Genomic DNA, 25188 nt, shown 5'->3' on the forward strand with positions numbered 1-25188 from the left:
AAAGAAATTTGCTTAATTTGTTAAAAGAAATAGACATGCAGGTCCAGGAAGCACAAAGTTCCAAACAAGATGGATGCAAAGAGGCCCACTCCAAGATACATCAGAATTAAAATGCCAAAGGTTAAAGATAAAGAGAGAATCTTAAAAGCAGCAAGAGAAAAGAAATTAGTTACCTACAGGGGAATTCCCATGAGACTGTCAGCTGATTTCTCAAAAGACACTTTGCAGGCTAGAAGGGATTGGCAAGAAATATTCAAAGTCATGAAAAGCAGGGACCTACAGCCAAGATTGCTCTACCCAGCAAGGATACCACTTAAAATTGAAGGGCAGATAAAGAGATTCCCAGACAAGAAAAAAACTAATGGAGTTCATCATCACCAAACCATTATTGTATGAAATGTTAAAGGGACTCATTTAGGAAAAAGAAGATCAAAGCTGTGAACAATAAAATGGCAATAAATACATATCTATCAGCAATTGAATCTAAAAAGAAAACTAAACAAACAAGAACAGAGACAAAATTGTAGATATGGAGGGGGTTTTGATGGTTGCCAGATGGGAGGGGGGTGTGGGGGGGATGGGTGAAGAGGTGAGGAGATTAAGAAATACAAACAGGAAGTTACAGAATAGCCACAGGGACATAAAGTACAGTATAGGAAATGGAGTAGCCAACGAACTTATATGCATGACCCATGGACATGAACAGTGGTGTGGGAATTGCCTGAAGGAGTGAGGGGTGCTGGTGCTGGGTGGAAGAGGTCAAAGCGGGGGAAAATTGGGACAACTGTAGTAGCATGATCAATAAAATATAATTTTGGGTACTTGTAAGGTTCCAGCCAAGACAGAGGTGTAGGTATATATGTTTCATTTCCTTGCACAACCAAGAAAAGGATAACAACCAACTTAAAAACAAAAAACAACCATAACTGCCTGAAAATCAAACTGTATAGAAGTCTGACAACCAAGGAGTTAAAGAAGAAACATCTAGACCTTCATCCAGAATAGATAAAGTGCTTCCTAGATGATAAGGTCAAGTTAAAGGAGTTCATCATCACCAAGTCCTTATTATATGAAATGTTAAAGGGACTTATATAAGAAAATGAAAATCAAAAACTGTAAACAGTAAAATGACAACAAACTCAAATCTATCAACAACTGAACCTAAAAAACAAAAACTAAGCAAACAACTAGAACAGGAACAGAATCACAGAAATGGAGATCACATGGAGGGTTATCACTGAGGAGGGGGAGAGGGGGGGAAAAAGGTACAGGGAATAAAAAGCATAATTGGTAGGCACAAAATAGAGGGAGGTTGAAAATAGTATAGGAAATGGAGAATCCAAAGAACTTATGTAAGACCCATGGACATGAACTAAGAGGAAGGGAATGCTGGAGAGAGGGGCATGCAAGGTGGAGGGGGATAAAGAGGAGAAAAAAAATACAAGACAAGTGTAATAGCATCAATAAAATGTACTTTAAAAATAAAATATAATTTAAAAAATTTTTAAAAATGTAAAAAACAATCTAGCCACTATTCATGCTTTTTGCTACTGGAGTGGGGCCACTATTTTTTTTAATATATATATTTTTTATGTTTAGAGAGAGATGAAAGGGAGAGAAATATCAAGGTGTCAGAGAAGCATCAATCAGTTGCCTCTCCCATGCCCCCAACTGGGGACCTTGCCCACAACCCAGGCATGTGCCCTGACTGGGGACTCGAACCAACTACCTTACACCCATCCCACTGCGCCACACCAGTCAGGGCAAGGGCCCTTATTTTTTAAACAAACCTATTACTGCCATTATTTTATATTTTTGATAGTACACTAGTTTTCCCTTATCTGTGGTTTCACTTTCTGTGGTCAACCACAGTTCAAAAATGTTAAATGGAAAATTCCAGAAATTAACAATTCATAAGTTAGCTTGCCATTCTGAGTAGTGTGATAAAATCTCGTGTCATCCCTCTCCATCCCGCCCAGGCATGAATCATCCATTTGTCTGGTATGTATATGCTATTTACACTACCCGCCCATTTTTCGCAGCCATCTTGGTTATCAGATAGATTATTGCTGTATCACAGTGCTTGTGTTCAAGCAACCCTTATTTTAATTTAATGGCCCCAAAGCACTGGAGTAGTGGTGCTGGCGATTTGGATATGCCAAGGAGAAGTTGTAAAGTGCTTCCTTTTAAGTCAAAAGGTATGTATCTATAGGAAAAAACAGTATGTATAAGGTTTCATACAGTCTGCAGTTTCAAGCATCCACTTGGGGTCTTGGAACATTTCCCCTTTGGGATAATGGGAGAGTACTATATTAGTAAATAAACAAATTTGTTGCTGTTAAATTTAAATATAGTTCCTACAGAGGTTGAGACTACATTGTACATAATCTATATTGATTCTTCAAATACTTACTATTTTAGATACCCTTATGTGTTTTAAATCAAATTTCTTCATTTGAGAGACTTTCCTAGTATTGAGTGAGCCTTGACCCTTGTGTTTGAAAATGTTGGATTGATTGTAGGCATGGAAGAGCAAGAAGATATCAGAGAACCAAAGAGGAAAGTCTAGAATGTTCCCTGCTTACAGTTTCCATTAAAGGAGAAAAGGAGAGATTTTCCTAGAACACCAGTGTTTTGAATATTGACATCCAGAGGTCGGGTATGGGGAGGGGAAAAAAGAAGGGTGAAGCAGAAATTGCCTAGTGATCAAAGAAGGGATTCGACTCCTCAATATATAGCATTTTACTCTTAGGAAATTACTACATTAATTTAGGTGGATCTTACGGAGGCAGAATGGGATTAACAATCATTGTGGAAGTCCTTTATTTCCTCAGGGAGGTTGACATCTTTGTTTTCTCCTGGGCAGTATGGCTGTGTGTGGGGCTGTGTGTTCACAAAAAAGAAGATCTTGAAATTTTGGCAAGGTGAACTTAATGATATAGCCCCTCAAACTTTGCCAATATTTGGAGTTTAATCTACATTTCAACCAAGCAAGCTGGCTTTATCCAATTGAGAAAAATATAAATACAAAAGAATTACTTGATATATTTGAGAAATTAATAAAATTGGAGACTAATCAGGATTAGGCACCTTGAGAAGCCAAAATCCCTAGTTTGGCTCCTTTTAGTTCTAATTTATCTATTTTCTTTATATCAGAACTGGCAAATGTAAAAAATACGTTTTTTGTTATTAATAACTACAGTTTATTCAGTGCCTACTTGCGAGTTTCATGAGGCTTTCTTTAAACATTAACGCTGACTGTAGGCTAGCATAAATATATTATAAATTATGATGCAGACTTTTATCATCACGTGCTTCTTAGTTCCTATGTCAGTTTAAAAAATCTATCATCAAATTTTTGTTCTAAAAGTTAAAAAGAAAGTTAGTACACATCATTGTCAGAATTACATTCAACAACAGGGCCTAGAATTGTTTTTGGGTTTTTTTTTTCCAGCTATCAATCTTGCCTGAAAAGCTAGAATAAACTTGCAATGTTTCAAAAAATTTACTTCTCATACACCACCTAGAAAGCTACTAGAAAATGTTCTCTACAAAATAAGAGTGTAAATGAGGAAAAAGCTAAACATGTAAGAGGAAACAGTTAACAAGAAAGGCTCAGGGATTCCTCCCAGTAGTGGAGACTTCAGCTACCAGTTTGTCAGCGCTGAGAGGGCAGCCCGTCCACGTTAAAGATCCGTGAGACTTCTTTAGGAAGGTGAGAGAGAATTCTTGTGTCTTGAGAGGAAATTTATATAGTTGACAAAGATTTTCTGGGGAGAAATATTGATGAATATATAGAAAATCTAAGCAAATCAATAAAAAAGATAGTATTTATAAGAAATGCACAAAGTTGTACAGTTAAGGAAAGAAACATCATGGTTTACTATGACTCAAGTGTGAATTGTCTTAATTGTAACAGTACACTGAATGTTGAACTAATCAAATCCATAATGTCATTATATAGGGTAGTTGCGGAGATAGAAAGGATGTGGGTACTGAAGGAGATAAGGGATCTAAATCATCGTCTTCCACAGTGGGAACTTGATAGATAATTCCCAAAAGTGAAAAATCAAGAGGTAGCAATACAAGGAAGGCATTTAGGAATATGAAGATCAGTTCCGAGTAGAAGTGGGACAGCAGCAGGGCTAGGGCTACTGCTTTTCTTACAAACTTTGTGGAACTCTTAACTCTTCAAACTCACTTTGATCTTTGAAAAATAGCTGTGTGCCTAGGAGGAAAATGTTAAAGAAAAAAACACAATTTAAAAACACAGTTACTACTTTCTAAACAAATTTCACTGTGGCACGAATCCTAGTTCAGTGCATACTTCTTTGTCCAAATTTCTGATTTATCATTTAATGTGCTTTGGCTGTCAGTAACAGAAACCCTATTTTTAAATGACTTAATTATGGCAACCTTTTGTCACTCATAACAGAATTTCAGAAGCAGGTCAGGTTTGGGGGGGGGGGTGTTTATTTCTTTGGATGATGTGATGACTGTAGCTTTGTAAGCATTTCATCCAAAAACCATAACATGAGACTAGGAAGGGAAATCTGCTTTATTTCCTAGGAGCAAAAAGCCTGTCCCAGAAGCTTGCAGCAGACTTTGATCCTCACACGTGTTTGACCATAACTGGGTCATAAGCTCGCTTTTTAAACTAGTTCCTGACAGGGGAAATGGGATTTCTGTGATTATCTTAGACTGATTATCTGAGGTGAAATGGAAGTTGGCTGTCAACCACAATATCTGCTACCCCAGTCTTTACCTATTAAGTACTTAATGGGAACCCACTCCTCTTTCAAGAAGCTTTTACTATTTAGCCCTAGCAGAGTGCCTCATTTGGTTGGAGTATCCTCGCAGACACCAAAATGTTGTGGGTTCGATTGCCTGTCAAAGTGCGTACAGGAGGCAACCGATCAATGTTTCTGTCTCTCGCGCTCTCTCCCCCTTTCTCTCTGTAAAATCAATAAACATATCCTCAGGTGAGGATTAAAAAAAAGAAGAAGCTTTACTGTTTAAAGAGAAAAAGAAAATGAGTAGATAAAACAACTGATCATCAATAATACAGACAGTACCACAGTTACTCAGTAAATATCTATTGAATGAATTAGGTGAACAGAAGTACCATATTTTGCCGTGTGTAGCGTGCACCCACATTTCTGTGTGCATTATCCATGGTATTATGATGCCTTATGCCCATGGTATGTAATCATTACACCCATCTATAATGCGCATCCTTATTTTTCCCTCAAAAATTTTGGCAAAAAAGTGTGCATTATACACAGCAAAATACAGTAAAACTTTTTGACATAGACATAAATGCTTTAGGAGTTCTAAATTAGGGGGGAAAACATGAAGTTTAGACTAGACCAGGAAGCTTCTTGTAGAGGACAACTTGAGTTACCCTTTACTCATCAGCTGGTCACAGTGCTGTCCTACTAGAATAAATACACTTTTGTCCATGGTGTGCTGGTAAATGTTTAACCAGCTTGGAGGAGGGGACAGGGCTTATGTGTAGTGTTTCCCAGTTACCCTGGCCAATTTCAGTCTGTCAACACGGAGTCAACTAACTGCCTTGCACACAACTGCTTCTCTCTAACAACCGCATTTTTAATATTTCGAATTAACCTACTAAAACCACGTACTGATAAAAGCATCATTTAGCTTTTTTTAGCCTTGTAAATAATAATAAAACCTAGATTACCAATATAAGGTAATTAGCTTTGGTGTTTTGGACAGTGGTGTGTTGGAGAATTGTAATTTTAAGATAGTATGAAATACTGGTCTTTGTAGACTTGAGAAATGAACAAAAAACCTTGATGTTAGTTTTAGGTACTAGATAAAATTTTATTAATTCAGTTTTTATGGAGCACCAACTACATGCTAAGTGCTATAAAAACAAAAATAAATAAGACTAGAATCTCAAGGGCCTCCCTCAGTCTGTTAGGAAGACAATTATCGACATACAACTTCCAGTGGAAGAAAACTATTGAGAGCTCTTGTGTTTTAAAGTGCCATGAGAACACAAAGGAGAGGACAACTAAATGGGGGGACATCGTGGAAGGGCATATTTGAGTTAAATCTTGAAATTGAAAAGAAATAATGGCGTTTGCATTGACAAGATGAAGGGAAAGGATCATTCCAGGCAGTAGGAATAACATGTCCCTAACTGCCGAGGGATGAAAAATCTCACATGTTCTGTGGGTTTTCTTTGTGATTTGCGGGTAAAACTCAGGGTGAGTAGGGTATAGAGAAGAAACAGGAAAAAATGAGCCAAGGTCAGATTGTGAAAGGCCTTAAATTATATTTAAGAAGTTTGGGTTTTGGTCTCTTCATGCGGTCATGGCGCAGAGTACAAACTGCTGTCGGATCGGGCTCCAAAGGAAAGGGTGGAGAGATTCAGCCAGTTAGCATGAAAGATGGAAATAAAGTTCTTCTTCCAGAATATGGAGGCACTAAAGTAGTTCCAGACAAGGATTATTTCTTATTTAGAGATGGTGACATTCTTGGAAAGTATGTAGACCGAAATAAATCACTGTTGAAATGGCATCACGTGACACAGCCCATTTTGTTGAAATATTGAAATCTTTCATCATGTAAATAATTTCCATGTCTCTTTTATAATAAAGTAATGACATTCAGTGTCTTTTAAAATTTACTTTTACTGTACTGATATAAACATTTCCAAATAAAAATATATAAATAAATGGTCAAAAAAAAGTTTGGGTTTCATTATTATTAAGTGTGAAACTCCTTAATATAAACAAGATTTTAATTTGCAAGTTTCTTTTTCTTCGTATCTTCACCTCAACTGGGTGTTTATCACTTTTTACCACTAGGCTAATGTGGTGGGAGAGTTGCTTTGTCATTTTAACTTGTACCTTTCTAACTATTAGTATGGTTGAATGTAATTTAAAAACATATCGATTAGAAATTTCTATTCTGTATACTGCTTGTTCATATTCTTTACTCATTTTTATATGGAATTGTTTGTTTCAACGAATGATTTATATACACTATAGACATGAATCCTTCATTTTGAGGGTTTTTTTTTTAAGACTATAATTCTAACCTTTGTGATGGATGGATTGGAAAAAGGAGAGACTATTGTCACCTTGGCCAGTTGGGAGATATTGCAATAACCAATAGCTATACACCGAGGTGATGTGGAGTTGAACTGTGGCAATGGGAGAGGAAAAGGCAAATGAGAGATCGAGCTGCCACCCAGTGACTTCAAAGTGGATCCTAGATTAAATGTCAGTACTGCTGCCTTTTAATTTAATGCTCTTTCTGGGATACATCATTGACTCCTTGACTCTCCTTTCCTTTTGATTCTATGAAAGAAAAATTAGAGGGTTGTTTTTTTTAATCCTCACCTGAGGATATGCTTATTGATTTCTACAGAGAGAGAAAGGGGGAGAGAGAGAAAGCAAGAGAGAAATATTGATGTGAGAAACATTGATTGGTTGCCCGGACTAGGGATCAAACCCCAATCAAACCCACAACCTTTGGTATATGGGACACTGCTCCAACCAACTGAACCACACAGCCAGGGCAAAAGAGAAATGAGAGTTGCTTTTTTTAAAAAGGTTGTATTTATTTATTTTTAGAGAGAGATGAGGGGAGGGAAAAAGAGAGGGAGAGAAACATCAATGTGTGGTTGCCTCTTGCACGCCCCCCACGGAGGACTTGGCCCACAACCCAGGCATGTGCCTTGACTGGAACCAAACTGGCAACCCCCTGGTTTGCAGGCCAGCACTCAGTCCACTGAGACACACCAGGTAGGGCAAAAAAATCAGAGTTTTATGCAATAATCTTAAATAGACTAAGGGCCTAACTTAAGAACCTTGGATATAAAAAGAATGTAGATGAATATTTTTTCTCTGTTCTCAGGATATGAAAAACTTTCTAAGCAAAGCATGAATGCAAAGAAAAGAAACAAAGAAAAAAAGTGATAGTTTCTACTAAATAAAAATTTAAAATTTCTTTATATCTAAAGAGATCATAAACATCTCCAAAGGATCCTGCTTCACTGCAGTCCTCTCAGGCAGTATCTGTCCTTTCTGTCATGTTCGTTATACCACTGAACCTAAAAGTGGGGTGTCCTTCAGTTTTTCTTGCCCATTGCCCAAAGAGAGATCATTGTCTCTCTTTTTTCTATAAAATCTCTCGGGATTATAAATCACCATTTGTCTTTTTTAGTCATTTTACAGACTCTGGTGTTACTTCCTCCCACTCTTTAATTGGAATGTTTATTTATATGTAATGTAATTATTGATAATATTTATGTCTACCATTTTGCTTGTTATTTTTTTAACTTGAAAAATGCAGAATGTATTTTTACAGTAAATACTGTACAGTTGGGTTTACTCTTAGCCAAAAGGTAAATAAAGTTAAGTAAATTAACGTTGTGAACAGTAATGCAGCGTGTGACTTCCTTCTTAGCCTGACACAATGTTACTGGTTAATGTTTGGTGGGTGACTGAAAAAAACATTTGCAAATTTATGTTCCACTTTTCTGCCACCAAAGTTTGTCTGGACTGGTGTGTTCACACTGCAGGTTTTAATTTATCCTCAGAGCAGAGCTCACCTACCATTTTCCTCCCATTTCCAACCTGGATTTCTTGCCCCAGGCCTCTGTCCCCTTGACTCTGTAAAATATGGCATTAATTGAGTTCCAGGTGCATCTCTGCATTATTTTCCTTGTGTCATGTCTTTTTTGTTATTCTATTCCTCTACAACAGTCTTTTGTGTTAAATAAATATTCTAAAAAATAAAAATAAATAAATAGATATGTTCTAGTGTATGATTTCTTTAGTCAATTCCCTTGGGGTTTTTTAAAGATTTTATTTATTTATTTATTATTTATTTATTTATTTAGAGAGAGGGGAAAGGAAGGGGAAAGAGAGGGAGAGAAATATCAATGTGTGGTTGCCTCTCATGTGCCTCCAACTGGGAACCTGACCTGCAACCCAGGCATGTGCCCTGACTGGGAATTGAACCCGGGACCCTATGGTTCACAGGCTGGCCCTCAATCCACTCAGCAACACCAGCCAGGGCCCCTTGTTATTTCTTATAATATTTTGAGTTATTTTCTTAGTAGTAGTCCCAGGGATTGTAATTAACACCTTAATTAATAATAACCTAGGATGGATTAATGCCAATTTAATTTCAGTAGAATGCATAGTCTTTGTTCTCCACTCTTCCCTCCTTTGTGCTATTATTATCATACATATTTAAACATTATTTGCCCATAAACACGGGTTATAATTTTTGCTTTATGCAGCTATATTTTAAATTAGGTAATAGAAACAAAAAATTACAAAAAATACATTTACACTGTGTTTTGTATTTACCTGCTATAGTAGGCAGAATAATGGCCCCCTAGAAAATGCATGTGTCGGTGCCTGGTACTTGTGAATGTTACCTTAAATAGTAAAAGAGCTTTTATAGATGTTATTAAGTTAAGGATTTTGAGATAGAGAAGTTAGCCTGATTTAACCAGGTGAGCCCAGTGTAATCACAAGGGTCTTTATAAGGGAAAGAAGTAGGAAAGTAATAGAGTTTTAAAGATACTATACTTCTGGTTTTGAAGATGGAGGAAGTGGCAGGCTGCCTCTAAAAGCTGGAAAAAAGCAAGAAAGCAGATTTTTTCCTAAAGCCTGTACAAAGAAATGAAACCCTGTCAGCATCTTGATTTTAGCCCAGTGAGAACTGTTTCAGCCTTCCAGCCTTCAGAATCATAATAAATTGTGTTGTTTTAAGCCTCTAAGTTATGTTGCAACAGTGGTAGAAAACCAACACAGCTCTGGAGTTAGCTTTACTGGTGTTTATTATTTCCTCTTTTTTTTTAAGCTTTTTAGATTTTTTAAAATTTTTATTTACTTTTAGAGAGAGGGGGCGGGGGGGGAGAGAGAGAAACAGCAATGTGTGGTTGCTTCTCATGCACCCCCAATTGGGGACCTGGCCCACAACCCAGGCATGTACCCTGACTAGGGATCAAACCGGCCACCCTTCAGTTCACAGGCTGGCACTCAATCCACTGAACCACACCAGCAGGGGCAGTTATTTCTTCCTGTGTTTTCAAGTTACTGCCTACTGTCCTTTCATCCTGAAGGATTCCATTTAGTATAACTGTAGGGCAGGGCTAGCATTGAATTTTCTCAGTTTTTGTTTATCTGGGAATATCTTAATTTCTTCTGGTTTTTAATAGAATAGTTTTGCTGGATGTAGCATTTAACAGCCAGGCAATTGTCAGCTCTGTTCTAGCCTTTACTTTCTGCTTGTGCGGAGCCTCAAGGTCAACCAGAGTTGAGAGATTAAAGCCTACTTAGGCCTTTCCTGAGGATGTCCTCAGCCCTGGGCATGCACTCAGCTTTGTTTATACTTAGATTCCCAGGGACACATCAGAGCTTTTCAAAGCCCCTGTAGCTCCTTCCATAGCTTTCCTTTTTAAGCTTTTCGGTTAATCTATTATTTGCCCCAACTGTTAATCCATTGCCTTAGGCAGCCACTGAGTTAAGAAACACTTGCCTGCATCTTCAACCAGTGCTCCTACCCTCAGGGAAAAGGCTTTTCACACTGGGCAAGCTCTAAGTCTGGTCAGATAGACAACCTTGCAAGTGGGGTCTTCCATGAAACCATCAGAAAGGTCAAATAATGACAATTTGTGGGGAATGAAGCTTTGAAGTCACCCCAGCCCTCTTCTGCCTCCTCTGGTGGTTGTCAGGCTGCTACTTTTTACAGTGATTGTAAGCTGTTTTTCAGAACAGGAGATGGGATTCAGTGCTTCTTGAATAAATGTGCCCCAGATTACGCGATCCTTTGATTAATTTCCAGAATTCTGAAAAACTTGATTCTGACAATTTTTGCCAGTTTTCTTACTGCTTTTATGGAGGAATTTTCAGAAATTTCTACCATTTTTGCTAACATCCCCATCATTCATTTACGGCTTTAGTTTCTGGCTCACAGTCACTCTCTCCAACACTACTCCTGGCTTAATCCTTGGCAAACTCAATGATCCATATTAATGATCTTGCCTATACCTTTTCTTTTTAGTTCATTGTCCACCTCTCTCCCAGTGGTTTTGTCCCCCATCCTGTCTCTGCTACTACTGTGATAGTTATATCCTAGACTAGTGCCCCTGGGCCAAACTATCCATTTTTGTAAGTAAAGTTTATTTAAATACAGCCTTGCTCCTTTGTTTATGTATTGTCTACAGCTTTTTTCCCACAGTACCACAGAAGAGATCAGTATTGCAGCAGAGATCATTAGCTCGAAAAGCCGAAAATATTTATTATCTGACCCTTTACAGAAAAAGTTTGCTGACTCCTGCCCTAGACCTAGTGGATTAGAGCTGCATCTCTATTAATTATCTGTCAAGCATCCTATTCTTTAACCATTCCCTCCTTTTTTTCTTTTTGCAGTACCCTTCCTCTGCAGGCGTGTCCAACCTGCGGCTCAGGATGGCTATGAATGCAGCCCAACACAAAATCGTTAATTTACTTAAAACATTCTGAGACTTTTTTTGTGTGATCATGTGTCACAATATAATGTGTGGCCCAAGACAGCTCTTCTTCCATTATGGCTGAGAGACGCCAAAAGGTTGGACACCGATGCTAGAGTCTCAGCTTATCGGTCCTTTGACCTCATCAACTTTTGCACTGTGCGTCTGACTTTTTTTCTAAATCTTTACTTCCCTCCTTGCCTCTACCTCCTTCCATTATAATTACTTTCATCTATACTTTCCTAAATAGCTCATTGACAAAACCTCAACCATGGTTAAATCCAACTTTTGTCTTACTCCAAGCCTGTACCTGTACATCTAAATGTAGATACGCAACACCATACAATTATTCTGCGTGTTCTCACTTTAAGTTCACGATCATTAGCCATAAGTCGGCCTTTAATACTTCACAGCCATGCTACTATACATTTTCCTATCTATTCACTCTTTCATACCTTCTTAACTTCTAGAACTTCCTGCACCCCTCTCCCATCTTCATTCTTACCTTGCTTATGTTTCACTAAAAAAAACAGAAGCAAGAGCTTCGACCCATTCTACACACATCTTCCCACTTATTTTTACTCACAGGTACCCATTTATCTGTGTCTTTGCCAATGAGCTGCTTGTATACCTGTGCAGAGCTGATATCTCCTTATACATAAGATCTCTTCCTCTTGTCTATTCAAGGACTTCACTCCAGCACTTATCCTTTCTCTCTATTGCAGAATTACTTCTTTTCCCTGTATATAGGATCATTCCCATCAGCAGCAAACATGCACTAAATAAATACCTTTGATCTTTTAAAAACAACCTCTCTTGATCCCACATCATCATTCAGAAAGTACCCTATTTCTCTGCTCCTTTAGCAAAACTTCTCAAAGAGTAGTCTATACTCCATTTATAATGTAGACCCAGCTATAGTCTACACTGCAATCTCCATTTATCTCCTACCTTTCTCTCCTCAACCAACCCTAGTCTGGCCTTTACCCCTGCCATTCTACAGAAACTGCCTTTGTCAGAGACACCAGTGACCTCTCATGGGTAAACCCAATGGTGAATTCTCAATATTTTTTTCAAGTGGTAGCTTCCTTGAGATATAAAAATTCACCTTTTGAAAGTACGAAATTCAAGGGATTTCAGTGTATTCAGAGTTGTGGATCACTGCAGTCTAATTTTAGAACATCATTACTACTCCAGAAAGACACCCTGTGCCCCTTAGTAGTCGCTCCATACTTCTGTCTTCCTTTAGCCCTTAGAAGCCATTATGCCACTTTCTAGCTGTGAATTTGCCTGTTCCAGACACTTCATATAAATGGAGTCATACAATATATGGCCTTGTGACTGGCTTCTTTCACTTTGCATAATGCTTTTATGGGTCATCCACGTTATACATTGTTCCGTTATATGGCCAATATTTCAGTGTAAGGATATACATCACATTTTGATTATACAGTCATCAGGTGATGGACACATTTGAGTTTTTTCTATTTTTTGGCTATTATGAATGATGCTGCTGTGAACATTCATGTACAAGTTTGGTGTGGACATATGTATTCAGGTCACTTGGATATATACCTAGGAGCAGAATTGCTGAGTCATTTGGTAACTGTTTAACATTTTGAGGAACTGCAAAACTTTTTTCCAAAGGGGCTACACTAGTTTATCATTCCTCCAGTAACTTAAAAAGGTTCTAACTTCTCCATATCCTCACCAGCACTTGTTAATTTTTTATGTTAGCCATCTTAGTGGGTGTGAAGTAGTATCACATTGTGATTTTAATTTGCATTTTCCTAATGGCTAATGATTCTGAGCATCTTTTCATGCGCTCATTGGCTATTTGTATATTTTCTTTGAGAAATATCTATTTAGACCCTTTGCTCATTTTTAATTGGGTTGTTTGTTTTCTCACTACTGAATTGCAAGAGTTTTCTGTTTCTTGTGGGTTTTTTTTTAACATATTCTGGATACAAGTCTCTTAACAGATATGTGATTTGCAACTATTTTGCCCCATTTTGTAACGGGTTGTCTTTTTACTTTCTTGATAGTCCTAAATTCTCTCTGTCTTTATCTTACTTGATTTTTCAGAAGATTCAAAAGTATTCCCAGATACTTTCTTCACTTGATTTCTATAACCACAGTCTCCTGATTTTTTCCCTCACCTTATTGCATGCTTCACCTTATTCTCCTTTGCTGCTTATTTATTATTTCTCTAACTTTGAAAACTGGAGCACCCCCTGGCTCGGTCCTCAGATTACTTATTCTGTCACACCACTCTTTTTGTTATCTCCTGAGCTGTCGTTTATATGCTGACAACTTCAAATTTACAATCAATCTCATATATTTATCTGCCTACTTGACATTTTGACTTAGATATCTGTTAGGTATTTCAAACTTAGTATGTCCAAAACTGGACTCTTGATTTTTTTTCTCTCCAAAACCTGCTCTTCCTCTGTCTTCTTCATCTCAGTAAATAGCAATTCCATTTTTCTAATTGCTTGGGCCAAGGAGGCATTCTTTTTTTAAAAAATTTATTTTAGAGTTTATTTAGTTTTAGAGGGGGGGAAGAAAGAGAGAAGAGAGAAGGAGAAGGAGAGAAACATCAGAGTGAGAAAGAAACATCCACTGGTTTCCTGTCTGCACCCTGCAAGGGACCACACCTGAAACTCAGCCATGTGCCCTTGACTGGGAATCGAACTGGTAAATTTTGCTTTGTGGGTCGATACCCAACCAAGCCTTGCCAGTCAGTGCTGACCAGTCATTCTTGACTCTTCATTCTCTCCCTTCCCACCAACAAATCCTACTGGCTTTATCTTTAATATGTTTAAAATCCAACCTCTTCTCACCACCTCCACTGCTACCACCTAGTCCAAACCACTTTTTAACCTCATCTGGATTATTGTAATAATACTTAACTAAACTCCATGACTTTAGTGTCCTATACTCTTTCTCAACATAGCAGTCAGAGTGATCCTTTTAAAGCATGTCAGCCCCAGACAGGTAGCTCAGTTGGTTAGAGCGTTGTTCCAGTACGCCAAGGTTTCAGGTTCAATCCCTAGTCAGGACACGTACAAGAATCAACCAGTGAATGCTTAAATAAGTGGAACAACTTTCTCTCTCTGTCTCTCACGCACAATTCTCTCTAAAATCAATTTTTTTTAAATAAGGCATGTCAGGACAACCAAGATGGCGGCATAGGTAGACACACTGCGCCTCCTCGCACAACCAGAACTGACAGAAAATCGAACGGCAAGGAAGTCCGACACCAAGGAAATTAAAAAATAAACATTCATCCAGACCAGTAGGAGGGGCGGAGACGGGCAGCCGGGGCGGAGAGGACTCGCGTGGCCGTGGCGGGACCGAGACTGGCGGAGTGTGGGACGAAAGGTGCAGGCAGTGTGACCCCTGGCAGACCCTGTGGCCCCACATTCGCGCAGATAAACCGAGAGGGCCGGACTCAGAGTGGCGGAGAACGGGGCAGGCAGAGCACCGGGTAGCACCCCGCGGCCCCACACTCACGCACAGATAAACCGGACAAACAGCAGGGAGCAAAGCAGACCGTGCAACCCAGAGCTCCAGCACGGGGGAAATAAAGCCTCAAACCTCTGATTGGAAACGCCCGTGGGGGTTGGGGTGGCAGCAGGAGAGACTCCCAGCCTCACAGGAGAGGTCGTTGGAGAGACCCACAGGGGCCTAGGGCGTGCACAAGCCCACCCACTCGGAAACCAGCACGAGAGGGTCCCAATTTGATTGTGGGTAGCGGAGTGAAAGATTAGAGTCCGGTGGAGAGTGGAGCGGGTGCCATTGCTCCCTCTTGGCCCCTCCCCCACATACAGCATCACAGCACAGCCACCAGCGCTACCCCGCCCCGGTGAACACCTAAGGCTCCGCCCCTTTAAGTAACAGACTCGCCAAGACAAACAAAAAAAAAAAATGGCCCAAATGACAGAACACTTCAAAGCTCCAGAAAAATACAACTAAGCAAGGAAGAGATAGCCAACCTATCGGATGCACAGTTCAAAACACTGGTTATCAAGATGCTCACAGAATTGGTTGAATTTGTTCGAAAACCAGATGAAAAAATGAAGCCTATGCTAAGAGAAACAAAGGAAAATGTACAGGGAACCAATAGTGATGCGAAGGAAACTGGGACTCAAATCAATGGTGTGGACCAGAAGGAAGAAAGAAACATCCAACCAGAAAAGAATGAAGAAACAAGAATTCGGAAAAATGAGGAGAGGCTTAGGAGCCTCCAGGAGATCTTGAAACGTTCCAACATCCAAATTATAGGGGCGCCAGAAGGAGAAGAGGAAGAACAAAAAATTGAAAACTTATTTGAACAAATAATGAAGGAGAACTTCCCCGATCTGGCAAAGGAAATAGACTTCCAGGAAGTCCAGGAAGTCCAAGAAGCTCAGAGAGTCCCAAAGAAGTTGGACCCAAGGAGGAACACACCAAGGCACATCATAATTCCATTACCTAAGATTACACAGAAGGAGAGAATCTTAGAAGCAGCAAGAGAAAAGGACACAGTTACCTACAAAAGACTTCCCATAAGACTGTCAGCTGATTTCTCCAAAGAGACCTTACAGGCAAGAAGGGACTGGCAAGAAGTATTCCAAGTCATGAAAGGCAAGGACCTACATCCAAGATTACTGTATCCAGCAAAGCTATCATTTAGAATGGAAGGGAAGATAAAGTGCTTCTCAGATAAGGTCAAGTTAAAGAAGTTCATCATCACCAAGCCCTTATTATATGAAATGTTAAAGGGAGTTACCTAAGAAAAAGAAGGTCAAAAATAGGAACAGTAAAAATGACAGCAAACTCACAGTTATTAACGACCACACCTAAAACAAAAACAAGAGCAAACTAGGCAAACAACTAGAACAGGAACAGAACCATAGAGATGGAGATCACATGGAGGGTTGTCAGTAGGGGAGTGGGAGGGGGAGAGGGGGGGAAGGTACAGAGAATAAGTAGCATAGATGATAGGTGGAAAATAGACAAGGGGAGGGTAAGAATAGTGTAGGAAATGTAGAAGCCAAAGAACTTATGTGTATGACCCATGGACATGAACTATAGGGGGGGAATGTGGGAGGGACGGGGTGGGCAGGATGGAGTGGAGTGAGGGGGGCGGGAAATGGGACAACTGTAATAGCATAATCAATAAATATTAAAAAAAAATAAGGCATGTCAGATTATCTCACTCCTCTACTTAAAACCATATAGTAGTGGCTTCCCATATCATTCAGAAAAATTCAGTTTTGATAGTCACTTACATCAGCTAGCCCCTATTTTCATTCTGACCTCACCCTTTTTTGGCATACTAACTTCGTTAATATTTCTCAAATGCTCCAGGCACATTCCTACCTTATGGTCTTTGTGGGTGCTGTTCCCTCTGCCTGCAATGCCCACCTTTCCGTTACCCTCATGGCTTCAATAACAGTGCCATGCATGGCCATACCGCAACCAAAGGAAAAGGTAAAAATCAATACAATAATATTAATCTTTGTTTTTATATTTTTTATTATCGTTCAATTACATTTGTCCCCATTTTTCCCCATTACTCTCCCCTGCCGTACCTACCCCCCAGTTCCCACATTCAGTCCTCCCCCACCCCATTGTCTTTGTTCATGGTTCCTTTATACATGTTCCTTGACCCTTCCCCTTCATTCCCATTATCCCCTTCCCCTCTCCCCTCTGGTCACTGTCAGTTTGTTCTTTATTTCCATGTCTCTGGTTCAAAAACATGGAACCAGAGACATGGAAATGTTTCTGCTTCACAAATTTGCGTGTCATCCTTGCGCAGGGGCCATGCTAATCTTCTCTGTATGTTTCAAATTTCAGTGTATGTGCTGCCGAAGCAACACTTAAGCATCCAGTCTTTATTTAAATTTTGATATCTGCTACAAGTTCGTTCATTATTTAGTTTAGACTCAGAGGATTGTTTAAAAATCCAATGTCTTATCATTCTTGATTTTCCACTTGTATTTATGTGTGAAACACTACAGTCCTTTTTTAGAAGCTCTTTTTTCATGGGTGGGGCTTGTCACGTGGTGGGCTTTACTGTAGAGGTGATTGACCATTTGGGTGGGATCACCCAGTTGTCAGCATCTGTAGGTCTTTTGTCTTAGGCAAGTCATTTTTCCCTCAAAAGAATCAACCAGTCTTTTGCCTGTTTTCACCGAACCCAGTGGAGGGAAAAGGGTCTTGTGTTTCACTGTTGCTCTTAGTATTGTACTTTCATCTCTGTTTTCAGTTGAGCTTGGTGTGGTTGAGTACAGCGCCTGTCTGTTCAACATATCCAGAGAGTAAACCGTCAGACTTCTGCTGGAATTGTGAAGGGTAGGGAGTTGGGAGGCAGGGAGGCTGCACTGACTGGTGGAGATGGTTGCAGGGGTGTTCAGCCTTTTGGCTCTCTGGACCACACTGGAAGAAGAGTTGTCTTGGGCCGCACATTAAATACATTGCAACATTTAATCACAAAAAAATCTCAGAATGTTTTAAGTAAATTTACGATATTGTGCTGGGCCACATTCATAGCCATCCTGAGTCACATGTGGCCAGCGGGCCACAGGTTAGACACCCCTGGTAGAGGTCTGATTATATCTTTTATTTTTATTTTTTATTTTTTTAATTATATGTTATTGATTACACTATTAGAATTGTTCTGATTTTTCCCTCTTTGACCCGCTCCACTACGCACCCCCCCTACTCCCTCAGGCAATTCCCCCAGCATTGTTTGTGTCCATACCTCATGCATATCAGTTCTTTAGCTACTCCCATTTCCCATACAGCACTTTACATCCCAATGGCTAGTCTGTAACTATCTATTTGTACCTCTTAATCCCCTCACCTTTTAACCCATTTCCCCACATCCACTTCCCACCCGGCAACCATCAAAACGCTCTCAGAATCTCTGTTCCTTTTGTTTGCTTAGTCTGTTTTTCAGATTCAATTGTTGATAGATATGTATTTTTGCCATTTTGTTCATAGTTTTGATCTTCTCCTCCTCTTCCTCCTCCTTCTTCTTCATCATCTTCTTTTTCTTCTTCTTCATCTTAAATTAGTCCCTTTAACATTACATATAATAATGGTTTGGTGATAATGAACTCCTTTAGTTTTTTTCTTGTCTAGAAAGCTCTTTATCTGCCCTTCAATTCTAAAACATAGCATTGCAGGATAGAGCAAACTTAGCTGTAGGTCCCTGCTTTTCATTACTTTGAATTTTTATTGCCAACCCTTCCTAGCATACAAAGTGTCTTTTGAGAAATCAGCGGACAGTCTTATAGACTGTCCCCTGTAGAGGTCTGATTGTATCTTTTATTTTTATTTTTTATTTTTTTTTTAAATAACTAACTGCTTTTCTGTTGCTGCTTTTAAGATTCTCTCTTTATGTTTAACCTTTGGCATTTTAATTGTAACGTGTCTTGGAGTGGGCCTCTTTGCATCCATCTTGTTTGGGACTCTCTGTGCTTCCTGGACTTTCAAGTCTATTTCCTCCACCAAATTAGGGAAGTTTTCTTTCATTATTTTTTTAAACAGATTTCCAATTTCTTGCTCTTTCTCTTCTCCTTCTAGTACTCCTATGATGCGAAATTGGACCTCTTGACATTGTCCCAGAGGCTCTTTACACTATCCTCACTTTTTTGGATTCTTTTTTCTTGTTTTTCTGATTAGTTGTTTTTTTGCTTCCTTATGTTCCTAATCATTGATTTGATTCTCGACTTCATCCACTCTATCGTTGTTTCCCAGTAAATTGTTCTTTATTTCAATTAGTGTATCCTTTGTTTCTGACTAGATCTATTTTATGCTGTTAGGGTCCTCACTAAGTTCCTTGAGCATCCTTATAACCTGTGTTTTGAACTCTGAATCTAATAGATTGCTTATCTCCATTTCACTTAGCTCTTTTTCTGGAGTTTTGATCTGTTCTTTCATTTGGGCCATGTTTCTTTGTCTCCTGGTTTTGGCAGCCTCCCTGTGGTAGAGCTGCTCTGACTCCCTGCCTTGGTAGTGCGGCCTAATGTAGTAGATGTCCTGTAGGGTCCAGTGGAATAGCCTCCCCTATCACCCAAACTGGATACTCAAGGTGTGCCCTTCTTGTTGGATGAGTACACCCTCCTCGTGTAGTTGAGCCTTGATTGCTGTTGGCCAGTCAATGGGAGAGATTTACCCAGGCCAGTCAGCTGCAAGGATTGGCTGTGACTTCTTACCATCAACCTCCACCCCTCACCCTCCTCCTCCCTGCCCCCCCCATGGAGGATCAGCTGCGCAGGCGCAGGGTGGTGGTGCTCCAGCATGGTACATAGCTGGGTGCACTGGCCCTGGAGTTTCCTGGGTGGTACAGGCCAAGGTCAGCCCCCACTTGTGTTTTGCCCTGGTCCCACCCTGCCTGAGCTAGAAAGCAGTCTGAGATGGCTGCTACTTGTGCTGGGCTTGGAGATTCCCAGGTGAAGCCAAGCTGTGAATCTAGGCTGGCTGCTGCTTGTGCCAGGCCTGGGGCTCACTGAGGCCAGCTGTTGCTTGTTTGAGAGGATTTAGGAAGTTATGAAGCATGAGCAAAAACCATTCATTCATATGGAAAAGCAGCTTGGGTGGGCCTGTAAGTCTGGTGGGGCAGAGTCTCTGGGGATTTCCAAGGCAGGTCAAACTCTGTTAGCCAGGTTGATGGAGTCTCAGATATGGCACCAGCCTGTGGGCTCTGTGGCTCTCTTGGGAGAAGATTTAGAAAAGGGACAATGGCCTCTGCTTGCCTTGATGCCAGACACTTCAGTTTCTCCCAGTGTGCCACATGTACCTCTCAAACTGCTACCCTGGTGCTGGAGCTCAAAGGAAGAGGATCTGAGTAGGTGAGTCCATGTGTATGTAGGTTCTTTAAGGGGAACTGCTTTTGGCTCAAGCAGTTTCTTCCACTGACCCAATCCCTACTGGCTTTGCAGCCAGAAGTTGTGGGGACTTATCTTCCTGGCACTGAAACCCTGGGTTGGGGGGCCCTGATGTGGAGCTGGGACTCCTTTCTCCCTCCTGAATTTTTATCCACGATGCGTGGATGTGGGACCAGCCCATTTCACATCTCTGCCCCTCCTACCAGTCTGGATGGATGTGGTTTCTTTAATTCTGTAGTTGTCAGACTTCCATTCAACTTGATTTCTGACGGTTCTGAGTGCTGGTTCTATATTTTTGTTGTAATTTTGATGTGGCTGAGTGAAGAGGCAAGGCATGTTTACCTGTGCCACCATCGTGACCAGCAGTTGATTGTATCTTTTAAACACTCTTCACTGATCTTCCTATTTTGAGCCCTATCCTCTTTTCAGAAGTAACTGATGTCACTAAGCTTTTCCTGGGTTTTCAATGTTTCCTAGCATGCATAGTTCCTTCATTTTTGTCTTAAAGGCTTAAGGTTCTTACAGCTTCAGCTTCTGTTGATCTACTAGCATTTGGCCATCTGCATTCTAGTTTCCAAAATGTTTTCGTCATACCTGCTATTTTCTTCTCTCTTGCTCTCTTTGTCCTCAAGCATTTATGTCTATTTTTGTTTACTTGTTTTCACTCAGATGAGGTTTGGGAATAGAAAGGAGAGAAACAAGTATGTAGGGCAGTCACCCGCAGCTGTAGAGGGTGCGCCCTTCAGGGGGCTCACCTCCTGAGGGGGTATTAAATGAAGGGCTGAAATCCATCCTGAGCTTGGCTCACAAATACCTGTAACATGGTTAGCCTAGAGGAAGGCAGCTTCTCTCTGATTCACAAAGAACTTACGCGGGTGGTAGAGCAGGGGTGTCTGTTGCCGTGATCTTCAGGTGATAACTTGAATCTGACATACAGTTCTCCTTTATTCGTTCAGTTCTGTAGCAAATTGTGAATGCTTTTTACTGGGTTCAGTTACCCAGTTTTTTGGTAAGTATTCCTAATATTCCCTTTGCATATAGGAATAAATAACTTTTATTTCTAAATCATCTTGATAGTTTACAACCTAGCAACTAACTGGATGCTCTGGATCCTTAGTTAATGCTCATTTGCCTTGGGCTTTATCGACCTCTGTGCGTACCATACCCAGTCAATTCAGGCATGACTGAATTATTTCAACATTCTGAGTGTTAAATTCTGGTCCCATACATAGTGATTCACAGAGAAGGAGGCTTAATCTAAGAAATTTTGAAATGCTTATTTTTAATTGAGATAATGTACAAAAGGACATATGCCTTGTGAAGTAAAATTATTGAGACCTTGTTAAATTTTTAGGAAGAAGTTTATTTCCTAAGAAGAACAACAGAAGCAAAGTTTATTTTGAGGAGCGCTGGTTGTCCCCTTTAAGTCCTCCCTAATGACACTATTCACCATCTTTCATTTCCTAACCTTTAGGTTGGCTAAGGTAAAGGGAGGAAGGAGAAGGGAGTCAGGAATAACTTGAGCTGATAATAGGCGTCAGCAACATTTTCTACTGTGCCCTCAAAGGAATGCTGTGTAGAATGACGACTATTGAAACAGAATGAAAGGCAGCCAAAGGCTTGAAATGAAATAGTTCTCAAGTTTATTACAACCACCATTTAATGTGTTTTCATTAGTGTTCTCTAATTTTAACCTTTCCCATGAAGTATAGGCAGAGAGGCAGCTGTAATGTGGGAACCTATGGCTCTTCCCTTTTATCCCCAGAATAGAGGATATTTGTCTTCAAGATAGTTTTTTTTTCTTTATAGCTTTTCCTACTAGGAATGATTGTCTCTGCCCATTGCTTTCTAGAAGAGGTTCTTGAAGGACAGGGTTTTGCTGTTCAATACTTTAGGATTAAAAAAATATTTGTTACTCTGTAGAACAAAGATTTAACTTACAAGAATGGCAAAGACTAAAGGAATTAGTCCAATGTTTAAAGCAGCTGAAGAAAATAGCAGCCCATTGTTTTCCAAAGTGGATCTTGCCACCCACCAGTTGTTGAAATCTCACCCTTGCCTTTAGACACATTTCAGTGTCCTAAGCAGTCAGTGGGAAAACCCTACCTTACCATCATCCTTTATACATGGAGTGACTAGCATACAGATAAATGAGACTTACCCTATCAGTGCCCTGTTTATGGCCAGTAAGTGATTAAGGACCATGTGGGCACCTATCAGTGTGTTGTGTACTGAAGCCTGTCTCGTCCTTCTCTTTCCTTCTTTAAAAGAAACAAACCCAAAAGGAATGCAAGGATGGGAGTTTAAAAATTCTCCAGGCTAACCCCAAGATTTATAAGGCACAAAGTATCACTTCTTCTGAGTACTCTGAAACAAGGACAATATACTAAGATAACACCCTTCTAAATATATGTGAATATAGACTTTCCCTTTGAATGGAATGTCTAGTCTTATTAGGATGGTAAGGAAATAACTTGGTACTTTCCCACCTGGCTTAAAATACTGTATATGAAACGAGGACTTCTTAGAATGTGACTTCATTTTCCCCCCTTTCTGCAGGAGATTAGAAAAATTCTTTGTTTTACCATAGGCAGAACCTTAGTTTTGAGGGAAAACAGAAACATCTACTTTGAGTTTGTTGTTTTCATAACACGGCACAGAATGGTGCCCACAGTGAAGTTTTACTAGGAATTTCTCTGTAAACTGGTGGAATGATTGAACTTGAAGACATGAGGTAAACAATGAAGTTGAAAAGCATGTATTTCGGGCACATGTACTTGTCAGAAATGTAAAAGTAACATTTATCTTCTGTACAGTTGTGACTTAGTTTATTTAGTTTCTTGCTAGTTCTTGAATGTGTGTGCCAGCTTTCTTACTCTAATCTTTTGCTTAATCAGATCAATTCAGCTTTGAGGTTAGAAATCCTTAGAATCTCTTCAAGCAACCTGAGCAAAAGCTATAAAGAAAAAAAAAAGAGTATCTTCAGAACTGTGCTGTGGAACACTGGAGATGTGAAAATCATACCAAAATAGGCCATTTTAATATTTCATAGATTGAAAGAAGACATCTCTTTGCCCAGGGGACAAATGCATCTGAACTGTTTTACCATTTATTACACTTGAAATACACATGTGTCTATGGAGCCAAAAAAATTGCAGTTCTTCCAACACCTGCTGCCATGCTTGGACCCTGAGCTGGGTGTCAGTGCAGAGCCATTGTGGTTTAGGCACTGCCTTTGTTTCATTCGTGTCATTTTGAAGAGATTCCTGGTTGTCAGTGTTTTGTTTTTGTACTGAAAGTGCTGTCTGCATGTAGAGGTTTTCATTTTGGTGGATACCCTTATAATAAAGCTCCACCTAATAGCAGCGCTGTGAAGGAGAGCTGCCCACCGACAGTCATGCCGGTTTGGATTTAGGCGAGATTAAAATTTAGAAGAGAGACTAAAATCCTACCATTTTATTAATCTCATAAGGAAACTGAAGCCAAGAGAACCTAGCGACTGCAGCTAATGTCTAGAAATGTCTTTAGGGTACTAGAAACTGAGGAAGAGGAGCCAGGAGAACTTCCTTTGCAGACTTAAAGTCTGCTTGGTATACAGGGCAGGGGGAGGAGCAGACTGAGGAGACCTCCCCGATGGCTTTAAAGACCACTCAAGTATCTGTGCTGTGGGTATTTTCCCCTTGGTAGAAGCTGTCCCACCCATTTGTTTTTCCAAAGGTTTCTTCTCAAGCTGGTGATTAGCCAAATGCCTCATTGAAGTGGAGATTAAGTGCTTGCTCTCTAACTCCTTAGAGAATTGTAGGATTGTTACCAATTTGTCACCTGCTGACCAGTTTTATCTGCTTGGGGAGACTGGGTTATGCAGTCTGTTCTACAAGAAGGAGAAGATTGTACAGACTGTTGGTGTTATTGGCAATCTATTTCCTAGTCTTGGTTGTGCAGAAAGGACAATGTGTCAGCTACCCAAATAGGGCAAGCAGTTTAACTACACATCAGAATGTTATCTGGGGACTTTCTCTCCCGGGTTTGTTTCTGGCTTGCTCAGAACACTAGCAAGTTCCATTTCAACAAGAATTATGGAAGGTGTACTCACCTTATGTGTACATGTTGCAACCTGAAATAAGGATGGGCTTGCAAAGCTAAGGAGACTCATTTGATATTTTACACTGATGATTTAGTAGCTCACTCCTGACCTCCTGTTAGCCTGTAAAGAGTTGCTGATATCTAGCTTGTGAACCTTCTAATCTTTGTTCTGAAGGGAAAGGTCAGTGGATGAAGCCCCTTTGCAGAGTCCCTAGAGCACATTTAATAACAGAAACTGCAGCAGGAGCATTTAACATTTATTGGGGTATGTGCCAGGCAACAATGCTAAATGCCTTTTATATATTTCATTTAATCCTCACAACAGTGCTGTGAGATACATACTGACATGATTTCCATTTTACTAATTGGATATAAGTTAAACGACTTGCGTAAAACTGCCAGCCAGTAGTGGTGGATCTAATCTGAGCCCAAGTTGTCTATCTTCAACATCTGTTTCTCTTAATGATTTCCTCCTACTTATCTTTACCCTTTACTTCTGTTCCAAGAAGTCTTCCCATATCTTATCCATTCTTAAACCCAAATCCTCCTCTGCTACTTCTTAAAATAGTCCACATCTTTCAAATTTTTCAGGGATTTCTTTTTTATGTGAGATTTTCTTTTCTACGAGGTTAAAATTACAAATAAAATGGTTAAGAATTTTTATGTATTGGAAACAGACCCAGAAACTTAAGAGGTTTGTTCATGATAGAGATTTGG

General features: G+C 39.8%; 1 protein-coding gene and 1 non-coding gene across 3 annotated transcripts in view; one reads left to right on the plus strand and one right to left on the minus strand.

Annotated features, from left to right (window-relative positions):
• ZNF609 (zinc finger protein 609) overlaps positions 1-25188 on the plus strand; it is a 211508-nt gene that overhangs the window by 108042 nt on the left and 78278 nt on the right. The gene's annotated exons all lie outside the window — the stretch shown is intronic.
• On the minus strand, positions 17268-17373 carry LOC112312041 (U6 spliceosomal RNA). The gene has a single exon (XR_002975500.2). It is a non-coding gene; the product is annotated as a U6 spliceosomal RNA (small nuclear RNA).

Source organism: Desmodus rotundus, chromosome 7, assembly GCF_022682495.2.
Source record: "Desmodus rotundus isolate HL8 chromosome 7, HLdesRot8A.1, whole genome shotgun sequence".
Lineage (NCBI taxonomy): Eukaryota > Metazoa > Chordata > Mammalia > Chiroptera > Phyllostomidae > Desmodus > Desmodus rotundus.